Raw genomic sequence first — 15,660 nt, forward strand, 5'->3', positions numbered from 1 at the left:
ATTTTTAGTGGAGCTGCAGTTGGTTTTTTTGTCTTCCTCAAACAGGAGGGAAAGAGGTTAAAAGTCCTGTCTCGGCTGGGATAGGACTGCTGCGGCCCAGGGAAACCCCGTCCTAAGTTTGGGGAGGGTTTGGTTTTTTACTCTTTGCTATTGCTACTGTTTGGCGAGGCTAAGGGGAGGAATAAAAACATCCGGGCTCCATGACTGCTTTAATTCTCCCTATTCCTTGAAGGAGGGAAACTTTAGCACATCTCTGCCCTTTTCTAAAACAATAGGGTCCTCTCAAGAGTCACCAGACAGAAACACCAACCCTGCACTCGGACTTGGCTGTGACCTAAATAGGAGCGAGACAAAGGAAACTAAAGTGACGTGGACACAGCCGGGATAGCACCGAAAAGCATAGACCCTGCCTTTGCACTTCATCCTTTCCACCTCCCCCGTCGCCTGGGGTTCTGTGTCTCAGGGGCGGGGCTGAGCTCTTCTTCCGGGTTGAGGACGGAAGTGGAGATTTTGAATCTTGGAGGCCGTTGGATGGGAATGTCTGGGTTGTTGCAGCGCGAGAACTGAAAAGTGACACGGCCCTTCTGGAACTTCTTTCCCGTGCTTTGGTGAGTGGAAGAGGAATGAGAAGAAATGGAGTATTCCAGGGAGAGAAGCCGAACCGTCCCCTGGAGTTGGAGTTCGGGAGGCGGCAGAGTGTAGCGGTGGCCTTGGACTGCCTTAGGGTTTGTCGGATGGCGGGACCGGGTATGGGGACTTTGAGAAGTCAGGGCGCTGGGGAGCTTTTCCCGGGCGTATACAAGTCGATTCGGATAATGTTGAGGATTCAGAGACTCCACAGCCCCGAGATTAAGTCTTGTTTAACTTCTGACTTTCTGGTAATCGCAGTTTAGCATTTCCGCCATTAGGTTGGAATGCTGAAGCTTCAACAATAGTTATAGCTAATTGTGGAAGCGTTACCACAGGTAAAAGAACCTTCCTTTATTAAAAATGGAAGGTGGGGGACAGGTTTGGAATGACGAGGTGCTCAACAGAGCTCCGAGTTCCTCCCTAAGAGGAGTGCCCGCAGTAGCCTTTATTATTCTAGACCGCAGGGAAGTGACAGTCTGAAACGCCTGGTAGGGATTTAAACTGAAATCTGAGTATCCTTTGTATTTAAAACCCGGATATTTTTCTTTCACTCCTTGACATATTTCATATACCACAAAAATCCGAGACTCTTTCTCCTTTAAACTTACTATAATAGTAGTGGTGATTCACAAGGGTCTCAGTTTGCTAACAATAGCAATAAGGTTCCACAGATCTGCTCTCATTCTCTTCATTCATTGGCCAGCCGGGTTATTGTGGAGTCATTTTGGAAATACTCTACTCATATTAATAGTATGGGATTTCTTTGTTTGGTTCTTGTGTGTGCATGTTTGTTTGTGTGTTTTTGCTTATTTATTTTTAATGATGAACTATATAAAATATCAAAATCTATCTAACCCTGTAACAAAGTGATGCCTTCTGGAATAGTTTAACTGTGTGCCCTAAGTGTAAACTATAAATGAGTACTTTAAATGTATAGAAATTAAATATCTTGCCTTACTGAAATCTGTCAGACTAATTTTGTCTTGCTTTATAGAAACACATTTTTTTTAAAGATTTTAACACCAGGGTTTCACACCGTATAGGTGTATAAATAGTTCTTAAAAAGTAGTACTTAGTAATACTCAGACGTTCCTTCATCCAATACTGACTACTCCCACTCTTCCATCCTGCTGATGAATTTTTGTTCCTTTAATAATCAGGAAAAATTAGATTTAAATATTCAGTATTTATGATCATTGAAAATTAAACATCTTGCATAAGGCTGTAGCAAAGACATTAGCTCTACTTTCCTAGGGAGTACAAGCAGCTGTTCCGCTTGTTTTGTGTAAACCACCAGCAAATGGTAATTTTTTAAATGGTTAGTGTCTACATTTTAATCTTTTTCTTTTCCTTACCTGGACTCTTTTCATTGAGTATTTGCTCTGTCTGCCTAAATCAGTGAGTTTCCGTTTCTATTTTGTACATATCATCATGAAGGGTTTGTTTAAGTGCTAATTCCTGCACTTCAAATCTCAGAGTAGGTCTGGAGGATGGGGTTGAGGAATCTGTATTTATTAATTATTAATTTAACTAGAAAGTTTGAAAATTTGGCCAGTGTTCAAAAACACTGACTTGATCTTTCCTAAAGAGGCTTTATAATATATTAGTTAAGGGCGTGAAACTGGAGCCAGTGGTTCCATCTCTTCCACTTGGTAGCTGTGTGACCTAAGAAAGCTGTTTCACTTTTCTGTGCTTCAGTTCCCACAACTGTATAATGGGGATAAATAATACCTACCTTGTAGGATTATGGTGAGAATCAAAGTTATACATATACACATTTTAGAATAGTGTGTAGCACATAGTAAATGATACATATACCTCCTGTTGAGTTACTAAGCATTATACAAGCCACGTTACATACATTACCTCACTATTTACAAATAACCTTGATATGCCCTGCTTTCAGATAAAATTGAAGCTAAGAGGGCTTCAGTAATTTGTTTTCACACAACTAATAAAATGTTTGAACTGGGGTTAGAAGCTAGATTTAATTAGAAAGTTTATGCCTTTTTTTTTTTTGTAAGTTATGCTCCCTGCCCCTTTCTGCAGTCTCTCCTTCCAAATGTTGCTCCATAAAAAAATCTCTTATGACTCCCCATGGCCTACCATATAAAATTCAAATTTCTTGGCTGTTTTTTACAAAGCCCTTCTCAATCTGGTCCCAATCTCTCTTTCCAAACATCATCGTCATAATATTTTACCACCCTTTTCCAACCTGTGATGTTTTATCCATACTACAGTTCCTCAAATCCATTCTCTCATTTTTATGCATACTTAGCCATTGACTGTTTTTATTTCCCCTTAAAATTTTACCCAGTGAGTTTCAGATATTGTCCCAGATTTCCCCAGACAGTGCTTCTTCCACCTCCATTTAGTTAAAGACATCATAACCCTAGACTGAGAGTTCTTGTCCTCTTTGTCTTTTTATCTGCAAATTCTTATGCACAACAGTGGGTCCTTATACTCTGAAACTGTTAATATTCAATGAGTGCTTGTTATTTTAACAAGTTAACACATTGTATCTTATTAATGCTGAGATAATATAATTCTGTGTAGTATAGTGGAGAGATTTTAGTCACATCATATGGTTTGTAAGTTTCACAAATATGGAAAAATAGATATTGAAATCACTGGCTTAGAAGACATTTCAAGTGGGGGAAAATTAAAAGCAATATTTGCTAACATTCACATAACTCCAAATCCTGTATATGTATTTTCACACTTAGAGCTATTTTATCTCCATATTATGATGAAGAAACAGGCACCAAAGAATTTAATAATTAAAAAAGTTATTTTTTTGTGTTTAATTTCCTCCTAGTGCAGTTTTCTTTTAATTATAGAAATAACATGTTAAGTGTAATTTAAAAATTAACTTTATAATAGAAAATTAGCCTCATTTGTACATGAATGTTCATTTTTGCATCAATTCTAAATTAAAATGTCAAGGGATCGAAAAACAGGTTTACCTTTCTTTTTAGTTTGAATAGTTAAGACTGTTATCTGACCTTGCCCACAAACTTTCCTTTGAAAACCTGTCCAACAATGTAGGAACATCATTCTAAGGACCAAGGGGTAGGGATTTGGTCTAAGGATGCTTCTGTTCCACTTATCATCTTCAGCCAAAGTAGTACCAGGTATTTTACCTCAGAGCTGAATATCTGATGTAGGCCAGGCCATTCACATTATTTCTCTTGAATTTGGAGTTGGGATACAAAAAAGCTATTGGGAACCAAGCTAGAAAAGTTTTCACGTGCTGAGATGACAGTAGTATCATGAAGAAACATGAACAATGGGCATAGGGAGCCTATATGCAGAAGAGGGTGGGGAACATGTTTCCTAAGGACTAGTTATAAAGTAAGTCAATATAAACTTGTAACTTTATTACTTCTCCTTTTTTGTTGTCAAGACTATTTTTAAGAGCAGTTTTTAGGTTCACAACAAATTGAGAATAGAGATTTCCCATGTACACTCTGCCCCCACACATGCATACTCTCTATCAATATCTCGCGCTAGAGTGGTACATTTCTTACAGTTGATGAACCTATACTGACTGATGATAATTACTCGAAATCCATAATTTAAATTATGGTTCACTCTTGATGTACATTCATTGGGTTTAGACAAATACCTACCAGTAATGATTCGTATCCATCACTGTGGTATCATACAGAGTAAAAATACTATAGTGTAATATAGTTCTAAATTCCTCTGCTCCACCTATGCATCCCCCTTCCGCAAACACTGATCTTGTTACCATCTTCATTGTTTTGCCTTTTCCAGAATACAACAGTTGGATCTTTTTAAATATACATATTCAGTGCTCTACATTTCCCCCTGAGCACTGCTTTTACAGCATCCCCCAAATTTTGATATGTTGCATTTTAATTCTCATATAGTTAAAAATACCTTGTATTTTTCTCTTGAGATTTCTTCTGTGACCTTTGTGTTATTTAAAAGTGTGTTAGTATCTGTGAGTTTTTGATTTTCTGATTATCTTTCTGTTACTGGCTTCTAGTTTAATGCCTTTATGGTCTGAGAACAGACATTATATGATTTCTGTTCTTTTAAATTTGTTAAGTTCTGCTTTATGTCCTAGAATGGGTCTGACTTGGTGAATATTCCACGTAAGTTTGAGAAAAATGTATATTCTCCTGATGTTAGATGTAGTAGTCTATTACATCCAGTTAATTGATGATGAATTCAACTATGCCCTTACTGATTATTTGCCTGTTGGATTTATCCTATTCTGATGGAGAAGTGTTGAAGTTTCCAACTATGTTAGTGGATTTATTTGTTTCTCTTTGCAATTCCTTCAGATTTTGCTTCACATATCACTCTTGTTAGGCACATACATCTTAAGTATTGTTATACCTTCTTGGAGCATCGACCCCTTTATCATTACATGATGCCCTTATTTATCTTGGGTAAGTTTTCTTACTTTGAAGTCTATTCTGTCTGAAATTAATAAAGCTTTTCCTGCTTTCTTTGGATTAGTGTTAGCATGGTATGTTTTTCTCTACTTGTTTAGTTTTAAATATAAATCTATATTTAAAGTTTCTTGTAGGTAACATATAGTTGGGTCTAATTTTTTTTTTTTAAATCTACTCTGACAAATCAGTCTTTCATTTGGTACTTTAGACCTTTGACATCAAAGTGATTATTGATATAGTTGGAATTATATCTACCGTATTTACTACTATTTTCTACTTGTTGGCCTGTTCTTTTGTCCTACTTTTGTCTACCTTTTGCAATTTTTTAAAATTTTATTTTTATTTTTTAGAGAGGGGAACGGAAGGAGAGAAATATCAATGTGAGAGAGAAACATCAATCGGTTGCCTCTCATGTGTGCACTGACTGGGAATTGAACCGATGACCTTTTGTGGGAGAACACCCAACCAAGTGAGCCACACTGGTCAGGGCTACCTTTTGTGATTTTAATTGAACAATTTATTTGACTTTATTTTCTCTCTTAGGGTATCAGTTATACATCTTTTTTTTCCCCCAACATTTTTTAGTGGTTTCCCTAGCATGCAGTATACATTCACAACTAGTACATAATCAAATTTATTGTTGCTGCTGTTATTTTGAACAAATTGTTTTCTCTTAGATCAGTTAAAAATAAGAAAAATAAAAGTTTTTATTTTATCTTCACGTATTCCTTATTTGATGGTCTTCCTTCCTTTACGTAAATCTGAATTTCTGACCTATATTTTTTTTCCTTCTCTTTCAAGAACTTCTTTTAACACTTCTTGTAAGGCAGGTCTACTGGCAACAAGTTTCCTCAGTTTTTGTCTGAGGAAGTTCTTCACTTTTGAAGAATAATTTTACAAGATACAGGATTCTAGGTTGGTATTTTTTTCTCTCCCAAAACTAAATATTTCACTCTTATTGCTTGCATGGTTTCTGAGAAGCTGTATGTAATTCCTACCTTTGTTTCTCCTCTGTAAGTAAGTATTCCCCCCCGCCCCACCACCACCACCCGGCTTCTTTTAGGATTTTTAAATTTATCTTTGATTTTCCATAGTTTGAAATGATATGCCTAAGTGTAGTTTGGGGAATTTTATCTTGCTTGCTGTTCTCTGAACTTCCCGGATATGTGGTTTGGTGTCTCACATTAACTTGTTATTGCTTCAAATATTTCTTCTGTTCCTTTCTTTTTTTTCTGGCATTCCCAAAATATGTATGTTATACTGTCTAGTTCTCCCACACTGCTTGGTATTCTGATTTTTCTTTTTCAGTCTTTGCTTTTCAGTTTTTTAAAGTTTCTATTAAGATATCTTCAATCTCAGCAGTGCTTTGTCCAGTTTACTAGTAATTCCATCAAATGCATTCTTCATTTCTGTTACTATGTTTTTGATCTCTCTAGTGTTTCCTTTTGGTGCTTTCATAGAATTTCCAGCTCTGCTTATATTGCCCATCTTGTTCCTGTATACTTGCTTCTTGTTCCATTAGAGCCCTTCTCATATTAATTGTAGTTATTTCATACTTCTCGTTTTATAAAATTCCAGCATCCCTGCCATGTCTGGCTCTGATGTTTGCTCTTTTTAAGTTGTGCTTTTTGCCCTTAGGTATACCTTGTAATACCTTTTTGCCCTTAGGTATACCTTGTAATCAAGGTTTTTCTTGATAGCCAACATGATGCACTCAGGAAAGGGAGTTGCTGTGAATAGGCTGTTAGTAATGTGGTGGTAAGGTATGGGGAAAGTGGAAGTGTTCTATAGCCTATGATTAGGTCTCAGTCTTTTTACAAGCCTAAGGCTCGGACTCTGAACTTTACAAATATTTCTGGTTTTTTCTCCTCCATTGTGTAGGTCAGAATGGCTAGAATGGACTGTAGTTGGGTATTTCCTTTACTCCAGGTCATTTAGGCTCTGATAATGCACAAGCAGTTTAGGCTCTGTCTGGTTAACCTAGCTTTCCTGAGGGCAGGCTGTGTTTTGACGGACAGAGTGCTTTGGTATATTTCAGAATGTTGCTGAAGTCACAAGGAAATTCTTCTCTTATATTTACTGTGGGATCCTTGTCAAGTTCCTCATGGTAAATCTCAACAATATTGTGAGAGAGCCCCATGACTGCGGCCCCCTGGAGTTTTTAAATCACAGAGTTGTCCGCACTGAGCCTCCAACAATGAATCAATTACAGTTATGGTTTTCCCAACGTTAGTACTGGATTCCACAGTGGTTTCAGCTGGTGTGTCTCTCTGGAGGTAGCCTGTGACTCCCAGTATTCACTGTCTCTTCAGTCTTGGGGGCAATGGTATGCTCTGTGTCCACTTTTCTCTTACAGATTCCAGCAGTGTTATTCATTATTCAGCCTTTTCAGCTCTTGTTGTTAGGATGGAGTGGTGACTTACAAACTCCTTACATGCTGCTTTTCCTTTTAATTTAAACAAATATCTTCATTGTTAAAGAAGGTTGTTAACTTTTAAACACCTGCCTAGTAATATAATTTGTATAGAATAATATCCACCCACTTTAGGAGTACAGTTCAAAGAGTTTTAGTTAAATGTATTCCATTTTATGAATATCCCGCTTTTTGTTTTGTCCATTGTCTGTTGATGAACATTCAGGTTATTTGCAGTTTTTGGCTATTACAGATAAAGCAGCTTTGGACATTTGTGTACAGTGGACATATGCCTTTATTTCTCTTGGTTGCATCATATTTTATGTGTACATTTAACATTTTTTTATTGAAGAAAAATTCACATCCATAAAATTAACTAATTATTTTAAAGTCTACAATTCAGTGACATTTTAGTACACTTCCAGTATTGTGCAACCATTACTTCTGTCTAGTTCAAAAACATTTCATCACCCCAAAAGGAAAGCTCATACCAATTAGGTGGTCATTCCACATTCCCCAGTCCTGACCCTAGAAACCACAAATCTGCTTTCTGTCTCTATGGATTTACCTACTCTGGATATTTCATATAAATGGGTTTATACAATATGTAACCTTTTGTATCTGCTTCATTTCACTTAGCATGTTCCTGAGGTTCATGATATGACATATGTCTCTACTTCATTCCTTTTTATAGTTGAATAATATTCCATTATATGGATATACCACATTTTTGGTACCTAATTCATCAGTTGATGGACAAATGAATCGCTTCTATACTTTATCTATTGTGAATAGGTCTGTTTACAATCTATTCTGTGTACAAGTTTTTGTTTGAATATCTGTCCTTAATTCTTTTGGCTAAGTACTTCGTGTAATTGCTGGGTGACATGGTAGTTCTGGGTTTGATGTATTGAGCAACTGCCAAGCTGTTTTCCACAGTAGCTGCTCCATTTTACATTTCCATTAACAGTGTAACAATGAGGATTCCAATTTTCCATATCATTGTCAACACTTGTTATTTTCCCTTATATAACAAAACTTATAGTCATCATAGGGGGTATCAAGTGGTACTCATTGTGGTTTTCATTTGTGTATCCTTAATGACTAATAACATTGAGCAATATTTTGTGTGTGTTCTTTGACCATTTAAATTTTGTTTTGTGTTTTTGTTTTTGGTTTTGGTTTTTGGTTTTGGTTTTTGGTTTTTGTTTTTTGGAGAAATGTCTAGTCAGGCCCTTAGCCTGTTTCTAAATTGAGTTGTCTTTTTGTTGTCAAGTTGTAAGAGTTTCTTATATATTCTGAATACTAGATCCTTATCACATAAATGATTTTCTAATATTTTCTCCCATTTTTGTAGATTATCTTGTCACTCCCTTGATTGTGTAGTTCGATTTATTTATTTATTTTTGCTTCTTTTTATCTTGCTTTTGATTTTGGTGTCATATACAGGGTCCGGCACAAATGATGCCCCCTTTTTTTTTTCTTTTACAAAATCATAAGCATGTAATTGTGTAACATGTCAGTATCACACTCAAGCACACCATATGACATTTTAGGTGAAGTATTCAAATTAAAACTATAAATTATTACACCCATATTATTACCCTACAACCACATTCAAGCAAGCATTACTTCTGCCAGATCCTGTATAAGAAACCATTGTTAAATCTGAGGTCATGACAATTTACATAACCCTCTAAATTTTCCTCTAAAAATTTTTTTCCTCTAAACTTTTTATAGTTTTGGCTCTTATTAAGTCTTTGATTGATTTTGAATTAATTTTTGTATATAATACAAGGTAGGGCTTCTTGCCTTTGCCTACCCAATTGTCCCAGTACCATTTGTTGGAGACTGTTCCTTCCCAATTCAGTGGTCTTAGCACCGTTGTCAAAAATTGATTGATTATAGATGTGTGAGTTTATTTTTGAATTCCTTTTCTATTGATTTATACATTTATATTTATGTCAGTAACACCCTATTTTGATTACTATAGTTTTGTAGTAAATGTCCAAATTGGGAAGTATGAGCACTCCAGCTTTTTATGTTCTGTATTGTTTTGGCTAATTCTGCATCCTTTACAATTCCATATAAACTTTAGATTAGGTTTTACATGTCTACAAAAAATGGCCATTGGCTTTTGATAGGTGTTACATCAAACCTGTAGACTGCTTTGGGAACTTTTAACAATATTAAGTATTTCAATAATGAATAGAGTGTGTTTTCATATATTTGGGTTCTTTAATTTCTTTTAGCAATGTTTAGTGGTTTTCAGTGCACAGATCTTCCGCTCTTTGGTTACATTTTTTATCCCTAAATAGTTTGTTCCTTTTCATGCTATTATAAATGGAATTGATTTCTTAATTTCTCTATGGATTGTTCTTTGCCACTGTACAGAAATAAAAATGGTTTTTGTGTGTTGACTTTGCATTCTGCAACATTGCTGAGTTTGTTTTTTAGATCTAACACCTTTTTAAATTAACTTTATTTGAGTGACATTGATTAATAATATGTTTCAAGTATACATTTTTATAATACATCATCTGTATATTGCACTGTGCTCATCAATCAAAAGTCTAGTCTCTCACCATGTATTTGACCTCCTTTACCCTCTTCATCCTCCCCCTTCCTTCCCCTCTAGTTACTTTTTGTTGTCTGTGTCTATGAGTTTGTACTCGTGTTGTTTTTTTTGTTTTATATTGCATATATCAGTAATATCATATGGTTCTTGTCCTTTTCTGTCTGACTTATTTTCTTTCTTAGCATGTAACTCTCAAGATCTGTCCATGTTGTCACAAATTGCAGTATTTCATCCTTTTTCTTTCATTTTTTTTTTATTTATCCTTACCAAAGGACATTTTTTCATGGCTTTTTAGAGAGGCAAGAGGCGGGGGGTGGGGAAGGGCAGAGAGAAAGAAACATCCATCAGTTGCCTTCTTGTATATGACCTGACTGGGGATTGAACTTGCCAAACCAGGTATGTGCCCTGACCAGGAATCGAACCCACGACCTTTTGGTTTATGGAATGATGCTCTAACCAACTGAGCCACACCAGCCACGGCTTTTATCCTTTCTTATGGCTGAGTAGTATCCATCGTATATATGTACCATGTCTTCTTTACCCATTCATCCCTCGAACAATACTTAGGTTGTTTCTGTGTCTTGGCTACTGTGAATAATGCTGCAATGAACATAGGGGTACATATATCTTTGTGAATAAGTGTTTTCAAATTTTTCAGGTAGATACCAAGAATAGGGGTTGCATGGTCATATGGTAGCTCTATTCCTAATTTTTTGAGGAACCAACATACCATTCTCCATACTGGGTGTACAAATTTACATTTCTTCCAGTTGTGTACAAGGGTTTATTTTTTTCTCCATGTCCTCTCCAACATTTCTTGTTTCTTGTTTTATTGATAATAGCCATTCCAACAGATATGAGGTGGTATCTCATTATAGTTTTGATTTGCATTTCCCTTAAAGCTAGTGAAGTTGAGGATCTTTTCTTATATTCGTTAGCCATTTGCATGTCTTCTTGGGAAAAGTGTTTGGGTCCTCTGCTGGCATTTTAATTGGATTTTTTTTTCTTATTGTTGGTGTTGAGTCGTATGAATTCTTTACACTATATTTTGGATATTACCCCTTCTTGGAGGTATCATTTGTGAATTCTTCTCCCATTTAGTTGGTTGCCGTTTTGTTTTGTTTGCTGTGCAGAAGCTTTTTAGTTCTATATGGTCTCATTCATTTATTTTGGCTTTTACTTTCGTTGCCTTTGGGTTCAAATTAATAAAGTCCTCTCTGAAACCAAGGTCCATAAGTTTAGTAAATGTGTATTCTTCTATGTATGTAATTGTTTCAGGTCTTATATTTAGATCTTTGATCCATTTTGAATTAATTGTTGTGTGCAGTGTCAAATAGCAGTCTAGATTCATACTATTGCATGTAGCTTTCCAACTTTTCCAGCACCGTTGATTGAAGAGATTTTCTTTTCTCCGTTGTATGTTTTTGTCCCCTTTGTTAAAAATTACTTTCCCATATACATACGGGTTTATTTCTGGGCTCTCAATTCTGTTCCATTGTTCTGTGTCTGTTTTTGGGCCAATACCATATTATTTTGATTATTGTAGCTTTGTAGTATAATTTGAAGTCAGGGTGATGCCCCTATATTTTTCCCCCCTCAGGATTGCTTTGGCCATTCAGGGTCTGTGTGGTTCCATACAAACTTGATGATTTTTTTGGCTCTATTTCTTTGAAAATTGCCCATGGGATTATGGTGGGGTTGCATTAAACCTGTATATTGCTTTAAGTAATGTGACCATTTTAATTGTGGTGATCTTTCCAACCCATGAACACAGAATATCTTTACATTTCTTTGTATATTCAATTTCTATCAACAGTGTCTTGTAGTTTTCAGTGTATACTCTGTTTACATTCTCTGTTAAGTTTATTCCTAGGTATTCTTTTTGTTGCAGTTGTGAATGGAATTGTTTGCTTAATTTTTTCTCAGTTATTTCATTGTCAGTGCATAGGAATCCAATGGACTTTCTATACTGATTTTGTATCCTTCAACTTTACTGTATGTTATTGTTTCTGATAGTTTTTTAATGGAGTCTTTAGGGTTTTCTATATATAGAATCATGTCATCTGCAGAAAGTGACAGTTGTACTTCTTAATTCCCAATATGGATGCCTTTTATTTCTCTCTCTGTTGCCTTATTACTCTATACAGGACTTCCAATACTATGCTGAATAACAGTGCTGAAGTGGGCATCCTTGTCTTGTTCCTAATCTTAAAGAAAAAGCTTTCAGTTTTCACCATTGAGTCTTATTTAGCTAAGGGTTTGTTAAAATAGTCCTTTATTATGTTGAGTTACTTTCCTTCTGTACCTATTTTATTGTGTTTTAATCATAAATGCATGTTGTGTCATGTTACATGCTTTCTGCATCTGTTGATAAAGCCACAGGATTTTTATCCTTTATTTTGTTAATGTGGTATATCACATTGATCCATTTGTGTTATGTTGAACCATTCTTGTTCCCCGGGAATGAGCCCCCCTTGATCTTCTTAGTGTGTTGTTGTATTCAGTTTATTAGTATTTTGTTTAGGATTTTGGCATCTATATTCATTAGTTATTGATAGGTAATTTTTTGTGTGTGGGTTTGCTTGACCTCATAAAATGAGTTAGGAAGCATTGCCACTTCTTAAGTTTTTTGGAAGACTTTGAGAAGAATGGGTATTAAATCTTTGAATGTTTGGTAGAATTCACTAATGAAGACATCTGGTCCTGGACTTTTACTTTTGGGAGTTTTTTGATGGCTATTTCAATTTCCTTACTGTTGATCATCCTTATAGCTAGATTTTCCAGTTCTTCATGATTCTATGAGCCTATGAAAGTTATATATTTAAGAAGTGTCCTTCTCCACTACCTTTTATTAAATTTATTGGGGTGACACTGGTTAGCAAAAGTATACATGTGCAGGTGCACAGTCCCACAAACACATCATCTGTACACTGTATTGTGTGTTCTCCACTCCAAGTCAAGTCTCTGTCTATCACCATTTATCCCCCTCCACCGCCCATACCCTCCTCCATTTCCCTTGACCCCTGCCCCCACCGCTACTCAGCAGTCACAACATTGTTGTCCATGTCCATGACTTTTTTCTTTTTTCTTTCTTTTTCTTTTTTGTTCAGTCCCTCCACCCTCCCTCTGACAGCTGTCAGCCTTCTCTCTGTCACTGTTTTGCTTGATAGTTCATTTTGTTCATTATATTCCACATATGAGTGAAGTCATATGGTATTTGTCTTTCTCTGACTGGCTTATTTCACTTAGCATAATGCTCTCCACATCCATCTATGCTGTTGCAAAGGGTCCATTTCTTCTAGGCTTTTGAATTTGCTGGCATATAGTCTGTCATAGTATTCTCATATAGTCATTTGTACTTCTCTGGTGTCGTAACTTCTCCTGTTTTGTTTTTTATTCTGTTTGAGTCTTTTCTCTTTTTTCCTTAGTCTAGCCAGAGGTTTGTTAGTTTTTTAAATTTTTGACAAGAATTAGCTCTGTTGCATTTTTTCTATTGTTTTTATGTCCTATGTTTTGTTTAATTCTGCTCTAATTTTTATTTCCTCACTTCTACTGACTTGGCCTCATTTTTTTCTAGTTCTTTAGGATGAAAAGTTAGGTTGTTTATTTAAGATTTTCTTGTTTCTTTAGGTAGGCCTGTGATTCTGTAAAATTCCCTTTTATCACCACTTTTGCTGCATCCCCAACTACTACATTGTATAGTCATTCTCATTTGTCTTTATGTATCTTTTTTACCTTTTATTTCTTCTTTAATTCAGTTGTTTTTTGGTAACATGTTGTTTAATCTCGATATACTTGTGGTTTTTACAGCTTCCTTTTTGCATATGATTTGCAGTTTCAAAGCATTGTGGTCAGAGAATATGATTTCAGTCTTCTTAAATTTGTTGAAGCTTGTTTTGTGCCTCAACATATAGTCTATATTTGAATGTTCTTTGTACACTAGAGAAGAAAGTGTGTTCTGGTGTTCTAGAATGAAAAGCTCTAAATATCAATTATGTCCATTTGGTCTAATGTGTCATTTAAGACTGATTTTTTCCCCCCAGAGCTTATATGTCCTTACTGATTTTTTGTTTGGATAATATAGGCATTCCTGTCAATGAATGGGGGTATTTAGGTCCTCTACTATAGCCGTATTTTTATCACTTTCTCCCTTTAGTTCTGTTAATTGTTGCTGTATACATTTTGGTACTCCCAGGTTGGGTGCATATATAGGGGTAGGCAAAAGCAGTTTTACAGTTGTGAGTATGGGACACACAGAGTTTATTCTTGTATTACGTATTTATTTATTATTGTATTCGGTTGACAAAGAAGTTTGTTGGTTTGTTTTTCTGTAATATGGCTGAAGTAGCACTTAGTTGTCTTTAACTTCATTTGAAACAACTGTTAGATTGTATTGTGACAGCTGTCATATTAGCATGCATTTTTAAAAATTATCAGAAAAGGCGAATTTTTATGTAGCCATGTTAATATTGAAGATTGAAGCAAATATGTAATATTTTTGGCATATTATGTTTTCTTATTTCAAGAAAGGTAAAAATGCAACTGAATCGCAATAAAAGATTTGTGCGGTGTATGGAAAAAATGCTGTGACTGATTGGACCTGTCAAAAGTGGTTTGCGGAGCTTTGTGCTAGAGACTGTTCTCTGGACGATGCTCCACGGTCAGGTAGACCATTTGAAGTTGATAGCAATCAGATCAAGACATTATTTGAGAACAGTCAGCATTATGCCATGTGGGAGATAGCCGACATACTCAAGATATCTAAATCAATAAAGTTATTGGTGAAAATGAAAAACGTGTCTTTTATTTTACAGGAAAAAACTAAATGGACTTTTTTGGCCAACCCAGTTTCCTTTATATATTACCGTCTTCTTTTCCTTGGCTGCCTTGAGAATTCTTTGTCATAATCTTTGACAGTTTTAATATAATGTGCCTTGGAAAAGGTCTTTTTGGATTGAGTTAATTAAGTGTTCTGTTAACTTCTTAGATTCGAGATCCTGTTTTTTCCATAGGTGTGTGAAGTTCTTGTTTAAGTATTATTTGTTTAAGTAGGCTCTCTGTTCCCTTCTTCTGATATACCCGTTATTTTAAGGTGGTTCTTTCTAATGGAGTCAGTTCTCATAAAGTTCTTCCATTTCTTTTTGTACTATCAATTCTCTTCTTCCAACTGAGTCACTTCTAGATTTTTATCTTTTTTATCATTAATTCTTTCCTCTATCTGGTCTGCTCTATTTTCCAAGCTTGATAGTTCATTCTTTATCTCATTTATTAGGGTTTTTCAGCTCCAGAATTTGTTGGGTTTGTGCTTTTTTTTATAGTTTCAAAGTCCTTGGGGAAATACTCCTTTTGCTGACTGATTTTTTCCCCCCAGAGCTTATTGAATTGCTTTTTGAGTTTTCTTGTATCTCACTGAGTTTTTTCAGAACTGCATTCATGAATTCTCTCTTAATTTGAATCATAGTTTCTCATGTTTTTAAGTTTGTTTTCTGGAGACTTTTTCTTTTCTCTCTGAACTCCCTTCTTGCTTTGGTTATCAGTTGTGATTTATGGATTAATTTCTGCCTGAGCAGTTGTGGGAATGAAATACGTATTTTTTAAAGTATTTGACT

General features: G+C 35.5%; 1 protein-coding gene across 1 annotated transcript in view; it reads left to right on the top strand.

Annotated features, from left to right (window-relative positions):
- Positions 1 to 506: 506 nt before the first annotated feature.
- Positions 507 to 15,660, top strand: part of G2E3 (G2/M-phase specific E3 ubiquitin protein ligase) — a 67,143-nt gene continuing 51,989 nt past the window's right edge. Inside the window, exon 1 of the mRNA XM_054577904.1 lies at positions 507 to 608. The gene's annotated coding sequence lies outside the window, so the exon portion shown is untranslated. The remainder of the gene's footprint in view (positions 609 to 15,660) is intronic.

This window comes from Pteronotus mesoamericanus, unplaced genomic scaffold (assembly GCF_021234165.1).
Source record: "Pteronotus mesoamericanus isolate MK-2021 breed Mesoamerican mustached bat unplaced genomic scaffold, CSHL_Meso_final contig_46, whole genome shotgun sequence".
NCBI lineage: Eukaryota > Metazoa > Chordata > Mammalia > Chiroptera > Mormoopidae > Pteronotus > Pteronotus mesoamericanus.